This window comes from Eumetopias jubatus, unplaced genomic scaffold, assembly GCF_037043125.1.
Source record: "Eumetopias jubatus isolate StellerSeaLion01/CBP00866 unplaced genomic scaffold, mEumJub1_p1.0 scaffold_2, whole genome shotgun sequence".
In the NCBI taxonomy this organism is placed as follows: domain Eukaryota; kingdom Metazoa; phylum Chordata; class Mammalia; order Carnivora; family Otariidae; genus Eumetopias; species Eumetopias jubatus.
The window spans coordinates 178,586,292-178,609,799 of record NW_028274808.1 but is presented as its reverse complement, the minus strand read 5'-3'; positions in this window follow the sequence as shown (position 1 = coordinate 178,609,799).

Here is a 23,508-nt window from a genome sequence, read left to right as displayed (position 1 = left end):
ATACACCATCAATATAAGGAAAAGAGATTGTCACATTTAAATATAGCAGTACTGAAACTCCACTGAAGCTTTGACCATAGAATAATAATTTACTGAACTTTTTTTTTATTTTCTACACTACCTGTTGTATTAAAAGCTTATCTTCTTTGATGATCTTTATCCCCTTACCTACCTCTTGCTCACAGTAACCAAACCCCACAATAATCTATTTTAATGTAATTCTTTGTTTAGCAATATATAATAAATCACAAATGATTTCAACTCTACATAGCTATATCCAAATTTATTTTTAATTCTCTAATTAGGCCTCTTGCAAGAACATTTGTCAATACTTATTATTATGTAATTTATTATTGAAGGTGAAATTCCAAATATTATATGTGTATTTCCCAAGCTGCTTATTGACCAGGACAGCCTTAACAGTTCTCAACTTGACTAAGCTTTATACAGTTTTGGTTGACTATAGTCCCTGGATCTCCCTTCTCTTAGAGCATTTACTTTAGAAAACCTGCAATTGTAAGTTCTTTCTCTGCTCCTTTGAGATGTAAATCTCCTCCCACCCTATTGCCATTCTTTTTTCTCCAGGAACTGGAAGTCATCCCTTTGAAATGTAACCATCAAAAAAGATAAGGCTGCAATCACCTAGTCTCTGTGGGACAGTAAGAGTCTAACTTAAATGAGTGCCATTTAGCAAACACACAGTTTCTAATCACTTTGACTAACCCTTCCCTTACTCCCCTCTGCTGCTTTTCCACTTGCTCACTGCAGTGCTTAAAAACTCCCCTGCCTTTTCCTTTAACAAAATTGAGTTCAATCTCTTCCCCTATTGCAACAGTCTTGAGTAAAGTCTTCTTTGCTTGTTTAAATCCATTTGGTGCAATTTTTCTTTGACATTATTTTGTATTGTTGAAATTGCTGAAAGAAAACATGTCACAAAAAGATACTAGTGACTCTCTTTATCCAGAATGTGTTTGAGCTGAAAGAAACTAGAGCGCATCTTTTCTTCTTCTTGTTTTTCTTTATTAAAAACAAAGGCCGTGTTGCTTAATTATGTGCAATTTCACAAGAACATGAGGGCTGGATCTTGGGGCTCTTGGCAGTAGTATCCATTTCTTTTTTACCTCATTTCCCAGCTTCTTCTGTAACCTCATGGAGTCACTTTTCATCAGGAAGTCATAATGAAGATTAGAAAAATGCATTACATAAATAAAATCTATCCCAAATTTAGGTAAGTGCCAGTCATACAAAGGGTGTTGGAGCTATAGGCCAAGCACAAACAGGAACAGATTCCGGTTTTGTGGAGTCTGAATCTCATACAATCTTTGAAGTCTTTATTACAGAAAATAATACAACAGTTTGAATATAAAAGTTACTAAAGCTGTTCCTCAAGCTTAGACAAGTGAGGTCTAAAACAATGAAGGGCCCTGAAACTTAGGCTGTACTATTTTCCATTTAATCGTTCCTGGAATGCAGCTTTTTGGAATAATGGTAGGTTTAGAAGGTGAGGAAAATATGATAACCCAAACGAGATGACTCCATAGTCAGCAACTGATCTGGAAGCCAGAACTCAGAATTCACAGAATCCCTATACAAAGTATGAAGGATTTAGAGCTCAGAACCCAAAGCATATCTCAGAGGAAAGTGGAAGAAAGGTGTGAGATAAAAAACAAAACAATACCTCATGTTAAATAATTAATGTTTTTTCTGCCCTTTCTTTTGAGTATTATCCTAGCCAACCGACTGTATCCTGTAGTTGAGGTCAGTCCAGAAAACAAGAGTGAGCTGATTAAAAATTTGACTAGAGATAACCTAATAGGATAGAAATATGGATAAGTATATAATATAGATTTACGTATGTGTATATACTTCTATATATATATATATATACACATATATATTACTTATATGTACTTATTGTTTATCTGCAATAGTGTGTGTGTATATATATATATATATAAGCATATATATATCACCTACATATATCTCCATCCCACACTCTTTTTTTAAAATTTTTTAAAAGATTTTATTTATTTATTTGACAGAGAGAGGGAACACAAGCAGGGGGAGTGGGAGAGGGAGAAGCAGGCTTCCGCCGAGCAGGGAGCCCAATGTGGGGCTTGATCCCAGGACCCTGGGATCATGACCTGAGCTGAAGGCAGATGCTTAACGACTGAGCCACCTGGGCACCCCTCCATCCCACACTCTTTTAACTTTTACTACAATTAAAAGAAATAGGGGACTATAAAATTAACATCTGTTTTTAGAAATTATTTCATCTTGGGCATGGGATTATATGTTTTACTATAATTGTCCATATTTATTTTCATAGTTGTTTTTAGTACCTTTTTCTCCCCCCTCCACCTAGAAATGGACTTCACATCACAGCAGCCATTCTTAATCAGATTATAGATAGTCAAAGAAAGATGGCTGGAAACAGGATCATTGCCAAAATAAGGTGAGTTGCCTGGGCCACTTACCCACTGCAAGTAGCTGCCAAAGAAAACTGTACTTGAAAAGAGGCCAGGTTTACAGAATTTCCATAGACTCCTTAGAGTAATATAAATTTAATTTTAATGTTCCTCAGAAAAAAGGGGTGCCCCACAGCACTTCCAGAGTTCCAACGCTAACAAACCTTTGCCAAAATTACACCGCATCTCAAGGGACATTTTCCTTCCTCGCATTAGAGTGAACTCTATTCACTACCCTTCCTCTCACTCATCACTGGACTCTTGAAGTTCCCTTTGATTTTGTCATTTTCTCTTATATCCCAGGGCCTCCAAACAACAGCGTCCTCATTCTGAAGTGTTCTAAAGTGACTGATTCCTATTCTCCCTTCAGGTCCCAACTTCAGTGTGGTTGCGTCAGGAAGCCTTCCCTTAATCTCAGTTTCTTTGTGTTTTGTTTTAAAATTCCAAAGCCTTTTTAAGAGGAGAGAATGAGAACTTAGTTGACAGAGCTCCCACTACGTATCAGGCTCCCATAAGCTCTTCTGGTCATTACAGCAACCTCATGAGGGAGATACTACCATATTATTATCCGCATTTCAAACTAAGTATTAGATACTGGTCGTAGTTGCTTGTCCAAGGTGACAAGGCTAGTAAGTGGCAGTTGATTACTTCTTTAATATGTGTCTTTCTTATGACTTTACTTACCTCCCTGAGAACAGTCACAGCTGTCTGTTTTGCTCATCTTTGTGTGTACCTCCAGGTCTGGCACTGTAGATATTTACTAGGTATTTACTGGATGACTGAATTATTCAGATAATGTGATAGTGAGACAGCTTTATATGTATGTTATAAAGAGTGCCATGGGATTGAGAAACCCTTCTGGGTGAGAACCAAAAAAGGTGTCTTCGGTCCCAAGTGTGATCAATAAAAGAAAGGTTTTCCCTTACTAGGGGGAGCTTTGCATGTGGCTCAGTCTCAGAGAGTTGTATGTAAGGGTGTGATTTTAAATAATAGCAGTAGTGCAAAATAGGTACTTATTGTCAATTTTCTGACTGGAATTATTGGCGTTACTCATTACTGTCTTAAAGTTTTGAAAAATATTCTTAAAAATCCAAATAAAATTGTTCTATCAGTTACATAAGTAACTGTACTAAATTATCTAATTTCTTAATTGAATATTTTTGTTGCCTATAAATCAGATACAGAAAAATATAATGATCACAGCAATTACAGAGAAAACAGAAAATACAGATCAGCAAAAAAAAGAGAATGAGGGATGAGTCCAATGCAAACATATAACCACTGTTGAAATTTGGCTATATTTATTTACCTATTATTTAATATACATAATAAATTACTGTAACAATTGTTTTAAGCAACCTTTTTAACTGGGTAACTGAACAATCTGAAATCTATTCAAAATTGTGCTCCAGGGAATTTTTCAACCTATTTTTATTTAAAAAAATGTGAAGAATTATCTCTTTGTCAATGCTGATGTCAACATGACAGATTTTGGGGCTTGTTTTGTACTTGGTTAATGTTGAAAAGAGAGAGTAGAACAAAATGTCTTTTCTTAATGCACAATTTTCTAAACAATGTCATTTTCATACTTTTTATATTTTAATTTTTTAATATTTGTTGCCTGGATTAAATGCATCTCTAATTTGAAATTAGTTAACCTCTAATGTCTTTTATTCCATTCTTACTATTGTTATAAATCTTTTGACACTATGTAGATTTTATATATGTATGTATGTGTGTATGTATGTATTATATGCTTTTAACCTATATGCTATTACATATTATAAATATATATGTTATATTTCATTTGACTCATTTTAATGCATGTAAGAATCTGTTATGTTATTATACTATTGTAGTTTCATGGTGAAGTATTTGTAGTCAGTTAATTTATTTCTTCCAGCATTTTAAACATTTTAAAGCAAAACAATTGATTTTCTTAAAATGCTGACTTTCATTAAGTCTGAACCACTCTTCTCCCATTTTGCGGGAGTGCCAATAAAGTCTAGACTTACCTAAGCATGTCAATTTGCAATCAGAATTAACTTTCTAACATGCAGCAATAGAAGCTCTCCTTTAAGTGATTTAGAAAGGCCTATGGAGTCTGCTGACCACAAGAGAGTTTCTTTGTTAAACACATATTCTAGTAGTAAGTGAATGATAAGCCCAGTGCATCTAGACGAGTACTCAGCACTTTTATGTGGAGTGTCTGATTACTTCTGTAGACCTAAAAAAGTATGGCCATAATGCCAAGTTCTAAAATATTCATTATCTGGTTCAGTTGATCTATAGAAGATATTAAGAATCTGTTTTGAATCCCAAATTATCTGATAAACCAAAAATCAAAGACTAAATAGTAGGATATGTATACAAGAATATATTGAAATGGATTAAAGTTGGTATAGTGACTTACAATTTTCTTCTGAAACTATAAAGCTGCATCGAAAAGATTTGTAATTATTTTTAACAGATGATTAAAAATTGTATCATGTTCAAAAAATCTTTTTAAATGGTAACGAAGTAATTTCATTCATTGAATATAAAATATGTACATTGTATCATGCTTGAAGAAATGGGCCATTAATGATTTATCTTTTTTTTTTTTGAGAAATTTATGTTAGAGAGAAAGAAAGAAGAAATATAAACTTAAATAAGGAAAATGTAAGAAAAAACAGTATAAATATGAACAAAGATAATGCTTTAAGGGTTAATATGTTTAAGAAATGACCTCTACTTTAAGAGGAAAGAAGTGTCAGCACAATTTGGGGTGCTTTATGAATAGGAAAATGTGTGTGCATTTTCAAATTAAGAGATATATTGTAAGAATCATTATGTACAATGGAAATAAGACAAAAAAGTCAGCATCAATTTTGTCAATCGTGTAGTGGTAACAGCTACCCAGAGATGATCTAGAAGAATATATTAGATCAACTTACTGTTTACTATTGATTAAATATTCCAGACTTAGTGAAGTTACCTGTTGACTTATAAATTTCTGTTCAGTAGGCATGCAAATAATTATGCTACGCTAGAGGATTATTACTCTGTAAAAATAGCCAATTTTGTACCTAATGCAACAACCTCATCCTAATATTTTACTTAATTTTTCCCAATGTCTTCTCCAATCTTCTTTGAACTGCTCATAGAATTGCACTGGTTACTATATTTTATTAATTAATGAGTTACATATAATTTTTAAAAATACTTATTTACTTATTTTAGAGAGAGAGCATGCACTGAGGGATGGGCAGAGGGAGAAGGAGAGAGTCTTAAGCAGATTCTGTACAAAGAGTGGAACCTGACATGGGGTTCAATCTCATGACCCTGAGATTATGACCTGAGCCAAAACCAAGAGTCAAACACTTAACTGACTGCACCACCCAGGCCTCTGAGTTACATATAATCTTTTATCTTTATGTGAGAATTATTTTATTAGCTTAGCTTCTGAAATTGTTATATGTGTGTGTGTGTGTGCATGTATGTGTGTACACACACACACACACACACACACACACACACACACTCTCCAGGAAAATGGACTAGTGGAATAATATGCAATGTGGGAGTGAAATGGTAAATGGTTGAAAAATGCTAGTTGAACAAGGCATTACTGAAATTATTTCTGGAAGAGATGAAGAAAGATTACATTATAATGAAAATAAAATTCTAAAAAGGGATCTAGAATAAATCATGGAGGTCTTTGGTTGCTTATATGTTTGTTTTTATATTTTGAATTTGTGTTTATTGATTCATTATGTTTTTGTTTTATTTTAAAATATTACAAGTTTAGAAAAGCATAGATAATAACAGAAAAACACTTGGCATCCATATTTGTTTCAGTTGAAGAAACAGGATATTGCATATTTGAGGTCGCCTTTTCCTTCCCTCTCGACAGAGGCAAAATATATAAAACTGAATTCTAAGTTTTGATACTATTATTAGGTTGGTATTATTTATAGCAACATATATTGTTGCTTTGTACATATTTTATCTTAGTTAAAATTATGATTTTGCAACAATTTCACTTTCAATATACTATCTTTTCAGTTTATTAATATCACTACTAATAGATCTAAGTTTTAAATTTTAATTCCTACATAGTGGTCCATAACATAAATAGATGATCATATTTACATTACTTTTTTGCTCTTGCTAGTTATTGAGGTTATATCCAATTTTTATTTTACAAATAACAGGGCAATGTCATTTTGTATTGGCCTTCTTTTTGCATATGTGCAAGGGTTTCTCTGGGGTGGATATCTTGATGCTCAATTGCTGATTCATAAATTATAATCATGTTTCAACTTGAGTAGATGCTGCCAAATTGATTTTAAAAGCTGTACAATTTTTAGTCTAATGATCACTGTAAGAGCATTCTTGCATCTGGACATCCCCAAAGCCAATGCTTGCCTATTGTCAGAGTTGTTTGTGTACATGTGTGTTAATTCTGTATTAAATGAGTAACTCTTTTTTTATTTATTCATTTGAGAAAGAGAGAGAGAAAACATGGGGGAGAGGAAAGGCAGAGGGAGAAGCAGGCTCCCCACTGAGCATGAAGACCAAAACAGGCTCAATCCCAGGACCCTGAGATCATGACCTGAGCCAAAGGCAGATGCTTAACCATCTGAGCCACACAGGTGCCCTAATTTTTAGCATATTTTAAAATTATTTTTTATTTTTACAGATTTTTTTCACTCAATCAACCTTATAAAACTCTGTATGTTTTTAAATAGTTGCTCATAGATATTTGAATTTTCTATATACACAATTGTACTGTCTATAGATAACAATAACTTTATCTCTTTGATTCCAAACCTTATAATTCTTTTCTCATTGTTTATGTTCCTACTCCATTGGGTAGGACTTTTAGTATAATATTGTATAGTAAATCAGTTATGATTATTGACATATTAGGGCTTTTTTTTCAAACAACTTATCTTTGAACCCATCACTTATTTATTAATGTTATTTTATTATCTGCTGAATCGTGGTGAGTTGATTTTTTAAATCTATTTCATTTTCTTCACAGTTGGGAAGTTGGATATTCCATTTTAACATGAAAGTAACCAATACCTCCATTATTTTGCCACATATCAAAGGAATTGGAACTATCTTCTTCACATAACTTTTCTATTTTAATTTCATCTTGTTTTTGACACCAACCATAATGAATCTCTATCACATATTTTTTTTAGGTAAATGATTGTTGCGATTCATCAATAGGTTCACAGATGTTTTCATTTGCTGTCACTTCTTGCATCCCATCTTTATTCAAATTCTATTCTTTTTTCTGAGTTCCTTATTGCTAAGATACACTCTTGAGTATTTTTTCTTTTTTTTTTAAAGATTTTATTTATTTGAGAGAGAGAGAGAGAGAATGAGAGATAGCAAGCACGAGAGGGAAGAGGGTCAGAGGGAGAAGCAGACTCCCTGCTGAGCAGGAAGCCTGATGTGGGACTCGATCCCAGGACTCCAGGATCATGACCTGAGCCGAAGGCAGTCACTTAACCAACTGAGCCACCCAGGCGCCCGAGTATTTTTTTCTTTACAGTAAATTTCTTTTTTTAAAAAAAGATTTTATTTATTTGAGAGAATGAATGAGCAAGAAAGAGAGAGCATGAGCAGGGGGAGGGGCAGAGGAAGAGGGGCAGCAGACCCCCTACTGAGCCTGACATGGGGCTCCATCCCAGAACCCCAGGATCATGACTTGAGCTGAAGGCAGACACTTAATCAACTGAGTCACCCAGGTGCCCTCTTTCCAGTAAATTTCTTAAAGAATTAAACTATCTCATATTTATTGGATTGAAATCTTTGTATTTTCTTTTTATTATATTTACATATTAATTCAATCAACAAATATTTTGAGCACTTTTCATAAGTCAGACATTGTTCTAGGTGTTAAGACTAGCACATTGAACCAAGAGATAAAACTGCTTTCAATGAACTTACAATCAATTAAGAGGAGACAGTTCATTAAAACAAATACAACATATAAGGTCTCTGATCATCATTAGGGGAAATAATTTTAACGTAGAGAATTTCTGGGCATGGGGGGAGAAATGCCAGTTTGCGATAGAATCATTGAGGAAAAAAAAAAAAAACTACATGGTAAATTGGAATCTGACTACAAATCTCGTGAAATATGTGTGAGCCATGTAGTGTTATAAGTGTCCAGAGCGTTATAGAGAGGATGCACAGCAACCGGAAAGCTTCTGAGCCCAGAGGAGAGAAAGGATATCTATATACTTAGAATGGCTGAAGTGAAGTGAGTATGAGAGCAGATAGCTTAGGGGAGAGGGAAAGAACTACTAAAAGTTGAAGTCAAAAAGGCATAGGCTTTTAAGATCTTATAGACCTTGTCCATTGGCTAAGAACATTGGCTTTTAGAGAAGTGGCTGTATTTGGCTCAGGGAGGCATCAGAGTTCTGTCTGATTTGTTGTGAAAGAAAGGAAAGAAAGAAGAAAAGAGAGGAAAGAAAGAAAAAGAAAGAAAGAAAGAAAGAAAGAAAGAAAGAAAGAAAGAAAGAAAGAAAGAAAGAAAGAAAGAAAGAAAGAAAGAAAGAAAGAAAGAAAGAAAGAAAGAAAGAAAGAAAGACTGGGAAATGTTAGATATATCCCTTACTTGTAAGATACTGCAGAATATTTTGAGAATTTCCAAGACTGCTATCAATATGTAGTACTTAACAGAATGTTTCTTGCTGAGAATCTCACAGGTAAATTATTCTGCTAAGAGCACTTTGTGAACTCTGAAGGCCAGAATTTATTGCAATAGCCCCAGATTTGCTCTCTCTTCAGACTGACTTCCTCTAAAACATCCTAATAAGTTTTGACTCTAATGTGTAATAATGATTGTTTACTTCCTGTACTTAAACCACTAAAATGGTTCCTTATAGCTTTTAAGATAAATTTGAAACTTCTACGTGATCTGGACTTTGTCCATGTACCTTGTTTAATTCCCATGACTCTTTCTTAAACATGGTGACCTAAACTCATACTGAATCCATTGAAATCCTTTGTTTAGTTTTGTTTTTTTTTTCTTTTAAGATTTTATTTATTTATTTGACAGAGAGAGAACACAGAAGGGGGAGCAGCACAGGGAGAAGGAGAAGCAGACTTCCCGTGAATCGGTTGAAATTCCTGAAGTCACTCTGCTTTTCTTATATTGCCATAACTTTCATGTCCTTTTTGCTTTTTCTGAAATGACTTTCTCTCTCCTTTGCTGTTAACTAAGTTCTGTTCATTGTTTCATATCCAGACCTTCTTGGGGATAAGTTCTGTCTTCCCCCTCACTTCTCCATATGTTCCTGCACTTCTGTTGTGTTCTCCTAACTCCCAAGCACCCATTATACCCAAGTCAAAACTTTGCTAATCTGTATTTTTCTTCCATGAGATTAATTTCCTAAAACAGAACCTGATACATACAGAAAATATGAGGGGTCAATACAATAAGTAATACGTTCATAATTTGTGTTCACATAAAAGCTTAGGTGAACATTTGCTATTACAACTTTAGTAACTGCTCTTTTTTTCATGAGTAATTGCTCCTGTTAATATTTTCTTAGCCATACTCCGTTCTATTCCATTCATTGTTTGTTTGTTTTGTTTTGGTAAAATTATACTTGGAATACTATTGGAATATATTTAGAAATTTGCTCTCATTTTTACTTAGCAGGAAAGTGCTTTGCCCTAAATAATTTTTGTTAATATCCTTGTGTAGTGTTACTTTGTTTCCTCTTTTCTTATGTATTATGATTAATCTTAGGAGCCAGCTGTGACTGTGATGATCCAGTATTTAATTCCATTAAAACTTGACATGTCTTCTTTTTAATATGATTATATTATATATGATTATTTATTTCACATTTATCTTGTAGATGATGAATGTTCAGAAAGTTGATCTAGCAAGCTGATTAGCTGATTGTATTTTACTTTAAGTATTAAGTATGAAAACTCTTTTATAAGATATGCTTAAATATTTTATATATAAATAAAATAAAAGTACAAATTTGACAAAGCCATCTGAATAAAGTATATATCGGGGATAATATAATATGGCAAACAAAGTTTAAAATTAGATGTCTAAATTTCTATCCACACACATTTCTCTAAAGATACCAAAATTCTGAAGCAGCAGTACTGTATTATTGCATAACTTGTCTAATCTAATTTGAGAGATGGATAGATTAATTTAAAAAACAACTTGGTTGAGTATGTTACTGGCTACCTGCCATTTTTAAATGGTCCCCAATAATGGTTTTGTGGAAATTCTGTTAACTAGTGTGCATTAAGTTGAATGCATTTAAGTTGCAAAGACTTTCAGCTAGTTTAATAATGCAGATTAAAATACTACAATACTACATGTATATTAATAAATCTTCAATAATTACGTCTTGTGCTTTTAGCAAAACTGGACGAAATGTGTGCTAAAGAAAGTAGACAACAAAGTTTATGATTTAAAATCAATGAACTTAATGGGCAAGAATGAGGGTGGTATTTATATCTATCTAGTAAGAATGATGGCTTTACATATCTATATCTAGGGTAATATATATTTTACATGGATATTAGATATATATAAAATATATATAAAAGATTTATCTATATCTATCTATATATCTATCTTCTTAATACAGGAAGAAATATATATATATTCCTGTCTTGGGAAGTAAAATAAATCTACTTTCTAGCTATGCATTGTCTATGCATTTATCTATCTTTCCATCTATTTATCATCTATTTAGCTTTTCTATATAATATTTTGATGTTATTTTAATGCACTGAAATGACTTCAAAAATATTTTTAAATTGTTAGATTTGATTACCAAATACTTAAATAAATTAAAATATAAAATAAATCCCACTTTGTATGTTGTATGTTCTAAATATTTTCAGCTTTTTCTTTATACTAGAAATAACTTGACAGTAGAAGCTGAAATGTAGTTCCTGGAAACAATTTTAGTATGGATCTTTTTATCACATTATTTGTGCTGGTAGTATTTGTCCAATCCATTAAGGTAAGATGGTTCTTGATGAATGGGTACACAAACAGCAGTACAAACATGTACGCAGAACTACTTACTAGTATATGCTACCATATGGAAAAAACTCAAAGGCATCATTCTAAGTGAAGGATGACAATCCCAAAAGGCTACATATTAATTAGTTCAATTATGTGACATTTTATAACATGTAGGCACAAAAAGCATATCAATGACTTCTAGGGATTGATTTGAAAGGAAGGTACGGACTACAAACGGGCATCATAAGGGAATTTGGGGATAGAACTATTCTTTATTTTAATTATGGTGGTATTTACTAAGTTTCCTGCATGTGTCTAAACTCAAAAAATTTCACCAAAGAGATTAAGATATCCTGTATATAAATAAAAAGCAATTAAAATATCGTACTGTCTCTACAAATAATTGTTTACTTTCTTCTAAATTGTTACCAACCATATTCTTCAAATTTTCTTTAAGTTATAATTTCTAGAACAGTTTTGATAGGTGATTTAAAGGTAGATTTATTTCACTGATGAATGTATTTATTTTCTCATATTTTAAATTTTCTCCAATTATTCCATATCTTTTGGTTTTGAGTCAGTTTACTAGAAGATCTCTCCTAAGAGGAAAAATAACCTTACACATATATTATTTACACATCTGATTCTTCTTCTACCATATATGTCCCCCACATGTCTTATATACTTAAAAAAATTTAATCCCCATTAAACAATCTGTTCCTATTTACATCCATATTTTGCTGAGAGAGGAGTGTATCTATTATGGGCCAAAATTGTTTAATTCTTATTTTAGAATTTTTTTTTTTTATTTTACTTATTGCCCAGGGAAAACTTGTTAGTCATTCTAAAGTACTGTGGTTACTCCACTGTGGTTACTACTTTATTTATTCATTATTTTTAGCATACATTTGCTAGGAACCTGCTTCATATCAGGCACAATTCCACATCATGGAATTAATCATTTGATTAATAGGACTTGAAATCTGCTCTCAAAGACCCAAGAGGCACCAAAAAACAATTTCATAATATAATAAGTATACATAATTATGGGAGAGTTCATAGAAAGGAAAGAACATATTGACTACAGGATTGAAGATTTTCGAGATGCACTAGTTAATTTGGGTCTTGACTGATGGGTATATGTTTGCCATGGTGATGTAGCATGGCAAAGGGCATGGCAACAGAAGGAAGAACACACAGAAGGAATATGCTGTGGCAGAAGACTAAAGAAGATAATCCAGGACTAGCTATGGGGAAGTGTGAAATGTAGAGTTTGGGTACTTAAACATGTTCTAAACCAGAAGAAACTATGGTTACAATATTAATTTAGAAAACACTAAAAATCTAGCAATCATTTAGATGTTGGTTTAGGGAGAGATGAAATTTATTTTCATCATTATACTGATATTGCAAATATTTACCTTAGGTTTTGATTTTTCAATGTATGGAATGGATTATGGTCTACTGATAAAATTGGTATATAAATTATTTTCTACAGAAATTTATTTCTAAATAGTTTTAGATAATAAAGAAAGTTCTTGATTTCTATATGTGACCAATGTACCAATTTGATTCTAGATATCTAGATCATGTATATCTAGCTTTTCTTAATGAAAAGTAATCCAAACATTTCCACATATTTATCTCTTCTCTGGGCAAGTAGCTCTCTTCATGTTTCTGTAGTTAGAGAACAAACCAAACCTAACTATTTCCTCTTAAGACCCGACAATCTAGTTGAGGGAAGTCATTAAAGCAAGCACAAGTAAAAACATAATTAACAATTAAAGCCATATTTATGTTACAAAGTAGAGAAGTGAACGATATCACTGATGAGGGGACTACAAATAATTGTATAATATGGGATCATACTTTTTTAAAAAAATAAAAAAAATGAATTATGTCTAGTATATTCAGTAGCAGAACCTATTTTTATTACTTTAATAAGTACACCTCCATACACACATCACTATTTATCATAATAAAAATCTTTAACTTAGCTTTTAAATAGCATTTCTCAGGGCGCCTGGGTGGCTCAGTTGGTTAAGCGACTGCCTTCGGCTCAGGTCATGATCCTGGAGTCCCAGGATCGAGTCCCGCATCGGGCTCCCTGCTCAGCGGGGAGTCTGCTTCTCCCTCTGACCTTCTTCCCTCTCATGCTCTCTCTCTACCATTCTCTCTCTCTCTCAATAAATAAATAAAAATCTTTAAAAAAAAAAAAAAGACTGTCCAACTCCTGGACCAGATGTATGTTTAAAAATAAATAAATAAATAAATAGCATTTCTCAAAATGTTATCACACTAAAGAGAAGCAATGGAATGTGATAGAATAAGATGGAATGGAATAGGATACAGAGTTTGGCTCTAAGCCATTACTCATAATATACTCTTTTATGGAGTTAGATATGTAGAGGAAGAAAGAACCACTTTAAAAAGCAACAAAAGGAGCAAGCATAAAAATATCTATGAACTTATGAATAAAATCATTACTGAAATTGAAGAAAAGAGACCTGAGTATCCAAAGTCCAGAATTTTGGCAATGCAAGATCCCATGCAATTACACAGAGCATATTTTGACTCATGTATCTCTGAACTGGGGACATATTTTACCCCTTTTCATTCATACATTCAATTTATTTGATAGTGCTATTATACAAAGTTAAAAATCTTAAATATTTGCTTTAGCTTTAGTAAGATACTACATGACCTAAATTATTAGGTAATGCTATTGCTTGTTTGTTTCTCCCTAAAATTTATTATGTTGAAACTTAAATCCCCATGTGATGAAATTGGGAGATGAGGCTTTTGGGAAGTGATTAGAACATGAGGGCAGAGCCCTTGATGAACTGGATTAGCACAATGATAAAAGAGACCCAGAGAACTCCCTTGCCCTTTCTATCAAGTTAGGACACACAGAGAAGACCCCCGTCTATGAGTCAGAAAGTCACAAGACTCAGAATCTGCCAACATCTTGACCTTAGACTTCCCATTCTCCGGAACTGTGAGAAATAAATTTCTGTTGTTTATTAGCTACTCAATCAATGGTGTTTTTGTTTTTGGAGCCAAAATTGACTAAGCCAGAAATAAACAACACAAATAAACAACAGCACATGAGACTTAAAATATTTTAATCAAATATTATAATAGGCTTCTTGCCTATTGTTCAAAATAGTTCTCATGATTTTGAAATCAATTTCTTTTATTTTGTCTGTTTTAGAGAAGTCATATTACAGGATTTCAAAAATTTGCAGTTTTGTGCATTTTCATATGTTAGATTAAATAGAATTTTAAAATGTCATGAATGGATAAACAAGTTCAATTATGAAACAAATATCGCATTTGATCCTTAAAATTCATATGAGACAGATATTTTTATTCTTTTTTTCTTTAAATTTTTACTGTTATGTTAAGCACCATACATTACATCATTAGTTTTTGATGTAGTGTTCCATGATTCATTGTTTGTGCATAAAACCAAGTGCTCCATGCAGAACATGCCCTCCCTAATACCCATCACCAGGCTAACGCAACCCCACAACCCCCTCTCCTCTAGAACCCTCAGTTTGTTATTCAGAGTCCATTGTCTCTCACGGTTCATCTCCCCTTCCGATTTACTCCCCTTCGTTCTTTCCCTCCTGCTATCTTCTTTTTTTTTTTCTTAACATATACTGCATTATTTGTTTCAGGGGTACAGATCTGTGATTCAACAGTCTTGCACAATTCACAGTGCTCACCAGAGCACATACCCTCCCCAATGTCTATCACCCAGCCACCCCATTCCTCCACCCCCCATCATGCCAGCAACCCTCAGTTTGTTTCCTGAGATTAAGAATTCCTCATATCAGTGAGGTCATATGATACATGTCTTTCTCTGATTGACTTATTTCACTCAACATAACACCCTCCAGTTCCATCCACGTCATTGCAAATGGCAATATCTCATTCCTTTTGATAGCTGCATAATATTCCATTGTGTATATATACCACTTCTTCTTTATCCATTCATCTGTCGATGGACATCTTGGCTCTTTCCACAGTTTGGCTATTGTGGACATTGTTGCTATAAACATAGGGGTGCACGTACCCCTTTGGATCCCAACATTTGTATCTTTGTGGTAAATACACAGTACTGCAATTGCTGGGCCATATGGTAGTTCTATTTTCAACTGTTTGAGGAACATCCATACTTTTTTCCAGAGTGGTTGCACCAGCTTGCATTCCCACCAACAGTGTAGGAGGGTTCCCCTTTCTCCACATGCCCGCCAACATCTGTCATTTCCTGACTTATTATTTTTAGCCATTCTGACTGGTGTGAGGTGGTATCTCATTGAGGTTTTGATTTGGATTTCCCTGATGCCGAGCAGTGTGGAGCACTTTTTCTTGTGTCTGTTGGCCATTTGGATGTCTTCTTTGGAAAAATGTCTGTTCGTGTCTTCTGCCCATTTCTTGATTGGATTATTTGTTCTTTGGGTGTTGAGTTTGGTAAGTTCTTTATAGATTTTGGATACTAGCCCTTTATCTGATATGTCATTTGCAAATATTCTCTCCCATTCTGTCGGATGTCTTTTGGTTTTGTTGACTTTTTCCTTTGCTGTGCAAAAGCTTTTTATCTTGATGAAATCCCAATAGTTCATTTTTTGCCCTGGCTTCCCTTGCCTTTGGCGATGTTTCTAGGAAGAAGTTGCTGTGGCTGAGGTGGAAGAGGTTGCTGCCTGTGTTCTCCTTTAGGATTTTGAGGGACTCCTGTCTCATATTTAGGTCTTTCAACCATTTGGAGTCTATTTTTGTGTATGGTGTAAGGAAATGGTCCAGTTTCATTCTTCTGCATGTGGCTGTCCAATTTTCCCAACACCATTTGTTGAAGAGACTGTCTTTTTTCCATTGGACATTCTTTCCTGCTTTGTCAAAGATGAGTTGACCATAGAGCTGAGGGTCCATTTCTGGGCTCTCGATTCTGTTCCATTGATCTATGTGTCTGTTTTTGTGCCAGTACCATACTGTCTTGATGATGACAGCTTTGTAATAGAGCTGGAAGTCCGGAATTGTGATGCCGCCAGCTTTGCTTTTCTTTCTCAACATTCCTCTGGCTATTCGGGGTCTCCTCTCATTCCATACAAATTTTAGGATTATTTGTTCCATTTCTTTGAAAAAAGCAGATGGTATTTTGATGGGGATTGCATTGAATGTGTAGATTGCTCTAGGCAGCATTGACATCTTCACAATGTTTGTTCTTTCAATCCATGAGCATGGAACGTTTTTCCATTTCTTTGGGTCTTCCTCAATTTCTTTCATGAGTATTTTATATTTCTGAGTACCGATCCTTGCCTCTTCAGTTAGATTTATTCCTAGGTATCTTATGGTTTGGGGGCAATTGTAAATGGGATTGACTCCTTAATTTGTCTCTCTTCTGTCTTGTTGTTGATGTATAGGAATGCCACTGATTTCTGTGCATTGATTTTATATCCTGCTACTTTACTGAATTCCTGTATGAGTTCTAGCAGTTTTGGGGTGGAGTCTTTTGGGTTTTCCACATAAAATATCATATCATCTGCAAAGAGTGAGAGTTTGACTTCCTCTTTGCCGATTTTGGATGCCTTTGATTTTTTTGTTGTCTGATTGCTGTGGTTAGGACTTCTAATACTATGTTGAAGAGCAGTGGTGAGAGTGGACATCCCTGCCGCATTCCTGACCTTAGGGGAAAAGCTCTCAGCTTATCCCCATTGAGAATGATATTTGCTGTAGGTTTTTCATAGTTATCTTTTACGATATTGAGGTATGTACCCTCTATCCCTATACTCTGAAAAGTTTTGATCAAGAAAGGATGCTGTACTTTGTCAAATGCTTTTTCTGCATCTATTGAGAGGATCATATGATTCTTTTTCTTTCTTTTGTTAATGTATTGTATCACATTGATTGATTTGCGGATGTTGAACCAGCCTTGCAGCCCAGGAATAAATCCCACTTGGTCATGGTGAATAATCCTTTTAATGTACTGTTGGATCCTATTGGCCAGTATTTTGGTGAGAATTTTTGCATCCAAGTTCATCAAAGATATTGGTCTGTAATTCTCCTTTTTGATGGGGTCTTTGTCTGGTTTGGGGATCAAGGTAATGGTGGCCTTATAAAATGAGTTTGGAATTTTTCTTCCATTTCTATTTTTTGGAACAGTTTCGGAAGAATAGGTATCAATTCTTCTCTAAATGTTTGGTAGTATTCCCCTGGGAAGCCATCTGGCCCTGGGCTTTTGTTCGTTGGGAGATTTTTGATGACTGCTTCAATTTCCTTAGTGGTTATAGGTCTGTTCAGGTTTTCTATTTCTTCCTGGTTCAATTTTGGTAGTTGATACATCTCTAGGAATGCATCCATTTCTTCCAGGTTATCTAATTTGCTGGCATAGGGGAGTTGCTCATAACATGTTCTTATAATTGTTTGTATTTCATTGGTGTTGGTTGTGATCTCTCCTCTTTCATTCATAATTTTGTTGATTTGGGTCATTTCTCTTTTCTTTTGATACGTCTGGCCAGGGGTTTATCAATCTTGTTAATTATTTCAAAGAACCAGCTCCTAGTTTCGTCGATCTGTTCTACTGTTCTTTTGGTTTCTATTTCATTGATTTCTGCTCTGATCTTTATTATTTCTCTTTTCCTGCTGGGTTTAAATTTGCTGTTTTTTCTTTAGCTCCTTTAAGTGTAGGGTTAGGTTGTGTATTTGAGACCTTTCTTGTTTCTTGAGAAAGGCTTGTATTGCCATATACTTTCCTCTCAGGACTGCCTTTGCTGTATCCCAAAGATTTTAAACAGTTGTGTTTTCATTTTCATTGGTTTCCATGAATTTTTTTAATTCTTCTTTAATTTCCTGGTTGACCCATTCATTCTTTAGTAGGATGCTCTTTGGCCTCCATGTGTTTGAGTTCTTTCCGACTTTCCTCTTGTGATTGAGTTCTAGTTTCAAAGCATTGTGGTCCGAAAATATGCAGGGAATAATCCCAATCTTTTGGTACCGGTTGAGACCTGATTTGTGACCTAGATGTGATCTATTCTGGAGAATGTTCCGTGGGCACTAGAGAAGAATGTGTATTCTGTTGCTTTGGGATGGAATGTTCTGAATATGTCTCTGAAGTCCATTTGGTCCAGTGTTTCATTTAAAATCTTTATTTCCTTGTTGATCTTTTGCTTAGATGATCTGTCCATTTCAGTGAGGGGGGTGTTAAAGTCCCCCACTATTATTGTATTGTTGTCAATGTGTTTCTTTGCTTTTGTTATTAATTGCCTCATATAATTGGCTGCTCCCACATTAGGGGCATAGATATTTACAATTGTTAGATCTTCTTGTTGGATAGACCCTTTAAGTAGGATATAGTGTCCTTCTTCATCTCTTATTACAGTCTTTGTTTTAAAATCTAATTTGTCTGATATAAGGATTGCCACCCCAGCTTTCTTTTGGTGTCCATTAGTATGGTAAATGGTTTTCCACCCCCTCACTTTCAACGTGGGGGTGGCTTTGGGTCTAAAATGAGCCTCTTGCAGACAGCATATTGATGGGTCTTGTTTTTTAATCCAACTGAAAGCCTGTGTCTTTTGATTGGGGCATTTAGTCCATTTACATTCTGGGTAACTATTGAAAGATATGAATTTAGTGCCATTTTATTGCCTGTAAGGTGACTGTTACTGTATATTGTCTGTGTTCCTTTCTGGTCTATGCTGCTTTTAGGCTCTCTCTTTGCTTAGAGGACCCCTTTCAATATTTCTTGGAGGACTGGTTCTCCAAATTCCTTTAGGTTTTGTTTGTCCTGGAAGCTTTTTACCTCTCCTTCAATATTCAATGAGAGCCTAGCCGGATATAGTATTCTTGGCTGCATATTTTTCTCATTAGTGCTCTGAAGATATCATGCCAGTCCTTTCTGGCCTGCCAGGTCTGTGTGGATAGGTCTGTTGCCAATCTAATGTTTCTACCATTATAGGTTACAGATCTCTTCTCCCAAGCTGCTTTCAAGATTTTCTCTTTTTCTCTGAGCCTTGTAAGTTTTACTATTGGATGTCGGGGTGTTGACCTATTTTTATTGATTTTGAGAGGGGTTCTCTGTGCCTCCTGGATTTTGATGCCTGTTTCCTTCCCCACAGTAGTGAAGTTCTCTGCTATAATTTGCTGCAATATACCTTCTGTCCCTCTCTCTCTTTCTTCTTTTTCTGGGATCCCAATTATTCTAATGTTCTTTCGTCTTATCGTATCGCTTATCTCTTGAATTCTACCCTCGTGATCCAGTAGTTGTTTATCTCTCTTTTTCTCAGCTTCTTTATTTTCCATCATTTTGTCTTCTATATCTCTAATTCTCTCTTCTGTCTCAATCATCTTAGCAGTTAGTGTCCGCACTTTTGATTGCACCTCATGAGGTGCCTTTTTGATTTCGACTTGGTTAGATTTTAGTTCTTTTATTTCTCCAGGAAGTGTTTCTCTAATAACTTCCATGCTTTTTTCAAGCCCAGCTAGTATCTTTAAAATCATGATTCTGAATTCTAGGTCCGACATCGTACTAATGTCCGTATTGAGTAGGTCCCTGGCAGATGGTGCTACCTCTTGTTCTTCTGTTGAGGTGATTTTTTTTCGTCTTGTCATTTTGTCCAGAGGAAAATAGATGAATGAGAGAACAAAATGTTAACAGGTTAACAATGTCCCCAGAAAATATACTCTAAACAAATCAGAAAAGACCTGAAACCAGGGGAAAAGAAAGGGAAAGAAAGAAAAAAGAAAGAGAAAAGAAAAAAATTAAAACAACAAAAACAGAAGAAAACCAAAAAACAGAATATGATCAATTATGATAATTGTGATAATTATGATCTATGCACTCATAGATCAGTACTACACACTAGATTTTGGGTGTATTTTGGTCTGTTAGAAGAAAGTGCCTCCTAAAATTTTAAGAAAGAAAGATTTATATATGTACAAAATAAGGGTTGATACAATGAAGGGATGGCCTATGACTGTAAAGATGAAAATTATAAAAAATTTTTAAAAAGGCATTGATAAGGTGCCTGAAAAAAGAAAGAAGAGGATTAAAAAAAGAAAGAAAGAATAGGGGAGAGAATGTGATCAGGCAGGGGACTAGAACAAAGCTATACACTAGAGATTTAGGGTATATTTTGATATGTTAGAAGAAACTGTCTCTCAAAATTTAAAGAGTGAACAACTTATATATATGTCAAAAATAAGGGTAACTACTATGAAGGGATAGAATATGACTCAAAAAATGAAAAATAAAAATGTTTTTTTTTTAAAGGGATGATAAGATGTTGGTTGAAAAAGGGAAAAAGAAAAATTAAAAAAAAAAGTTAAAAAAATTAACTTTGGGGCACCTGGGTGGCTCAGATGGTTAAGCGTCTGCCTTTAGCTCAGGTCATGATCCCAGAGTCCTGGGATCGGGTCCCACATCGGGCTCTCTGCTCCTTGGGAGCCTGCTTCTCCCTTTGCGCCCCTCTCTCTCTCTCTCTCTCTCTCTCTGTCTCTCATGAATAAATAAATAAAATCTTTAAAAAAAAATTAACTTTGAAAGACTAATGAATCATGGTAAAAAAAAACATGAATTCTATGTGCAATATTCCCCTAGCATTGGAGTTCTCCCATTCTCCTTGATCGGTAAACTTGGTCTCGGCTGGCTGTTCGTGGTGATCTTCTGGGGGAGGGGCCTGTTGCCTTGGTTTCCAAATGTCTTTTCCAGAGGCGGAATTGCCCCACCCTTGCCTGTCGGGGCTAAGTAATCTGCTCAGGTTTGCTCTCGGGAGCTTTTCTTCCCTGCAAGCATTCCCTACAGCTTTGTAGGACAAGAGTGAAAATGGCGGCCTCCCAATCTCTGCCCAGGAGGAGCCAAGAACTCGGGCCCCACTCCTCAGTGCACCCCCAGAGAAAAGCAGTCAATCACTCCCATCTCCCCGGTCTCCGGCCGCACTCCGTGCTCACCCAGCCTCGACTGAGCGATTCTATCTCTGGCACACGACCCCTTGTGGAGTCTCCAAACCCAGCAGTTCCCTGCAGTGCGCTCCCGCACCACTCCTCCCGGGGGAGGAAGGGGAGTCTCCCCGGATCTGCTGCTTGTGGGGTCCCTGCTGGAGGAGCAGTGGCCCGACTGTGCTGCAGATCACAGTTTATTGGCCACCCCGAGCTGAGAGCTCACGCCTCGACTCCGTCTTTGCAGCCAGCTTCCCCGCTCCAATACCCGGGAGCTCTGCCACACTCAGGCACCCCCGGTCTTTCTGTGACCCCGAGGGTCCTGAGACCACACTGTCCTGCGAGGGTTCCACCCCCCGCTTAGCCACTGGAGTGACGTCCCTCAGAGGAGCTGACTTCTTCAAAGTTCCGATTTTGTGCTCAGCGGCCAACAGAGGCCCCCTCCCCTGCCGTCTATCCTCCCGAATATCACCTCTAATTCACTTCTCCACACGTCCTACCTTCCAGAAAGTGGTCGCTTTTCTGTTCAGAGAGTTGTTGCTATTCTTTTCTTCGATCTCCTGTTGAGTTCGTAGGTGTTCAGAATGGTTTGATCCCTATTCAGCTGAATTCCTGAGACAAGACGAAATCCAGGTCTCCTACTCCTCCACCGTCTTGCTCCGCCCAGATGTTGTTACTCTAATTTTGCAAAAGGACAAAATTAAATTAGGAGAGTACTAGTAAATTTCTTATATGAGATTTTAAAATGTACAATTTGAATCTGAGTCTTTATGACTTTAAATTTAATATAGTGGACACTTCACCATTATAAAACCCATCAATAATGAACTCAAGAAACCTGAACATTTGTAGGGTTTTTTATACACCCTAAAAAAATTACCCAAAAATGCATTACTTAAAATTGCTAAGAACATCAACATCCACTGATATTCAATGATAACCGAAGAAAACACCGTCTATGTGCCTAGTTTCCTTGTGTCTAGATAGCAAAAAAAAAGAAAAGAAAAATGAAAAAAGCCTAAATAAAGCTTTAAGGATTCAATGTGTTAACATTTGTAAAGATTATTAAACAATGCCTAGGACATAGCAAACACTTTATAAATATTAGTTCTTATTGTTTAATTTTAAAATGTTGGTATTATCTCAGTTAATATTTTTTTTTCAGATGTAGATGTGAGTCTTTTAGAGAGATACACTGCTGAAATTATGGGGCTATAACATTATAAGGTCAATTTCCCATAGCCTCAGCTTCTTTATCCCATATGTTATCATTAATCTTAAGATCTGAACCCTTCCTTCTTCTCCTGTTTTTCTTTAATTTCTCTTCTGTCTTCTATACTTTCTTGTATTTCTCCTTCTCTTCTTCTAGGACTTCAGATTCTTTTTTTTTTGTAAAGATTTTTTTTATTTATTTGAGAGCAAGCGAGCGAGAAAAGAGAACTTGAACCAGGTGAAGGGCAGAGGGAGAAGCAGACTCCCTGCTGAGCAAGGGGCCTGACAACAGGGATTTATTCCAGGGCTCCGTGATCATGACCTGAGCCAAAGGCAGATGCTTAACTGACTGAGCCACCCTGGTGCCCCTAGGACTTCAGATTATTAACAATAATTGATAACTTGATCAGTAAAGATTTGAAATCTGGCACCCGTAATTGTTCAGCAGTATTTTCCCAACCACTTATTTTTAATAAGTAGAATTTTATGTCTTCAGCTCTGTTGCCACATTTTTCTCACCCCATGGAATTGCCAAATCTTAGTAGAATGGTACACTTGACCCAGACACTTGGAATACACAAAAGCTAAGGAAAGGGTTAAATTCTTTCCAGAATCATTTGGGATTCAACATATATTATATAATAATGTTTAAGATGAATCTCAAGGTTTTTACTATATTTTTCTTCCTAAAAACATGAACATTTGGTTTGGAACTGAAAAAATCTGTTAATTAATTTTGAATTCCATTTACTTTTCTCAGGATAACTGACGAGAAAGTGGAAAGCACATCAGCTATCAGTAATCACAAAGCATCAATAACCCTTTTTATACCCTATCTAAATGCTGCCTATATTTAAATATATAAATTACTTT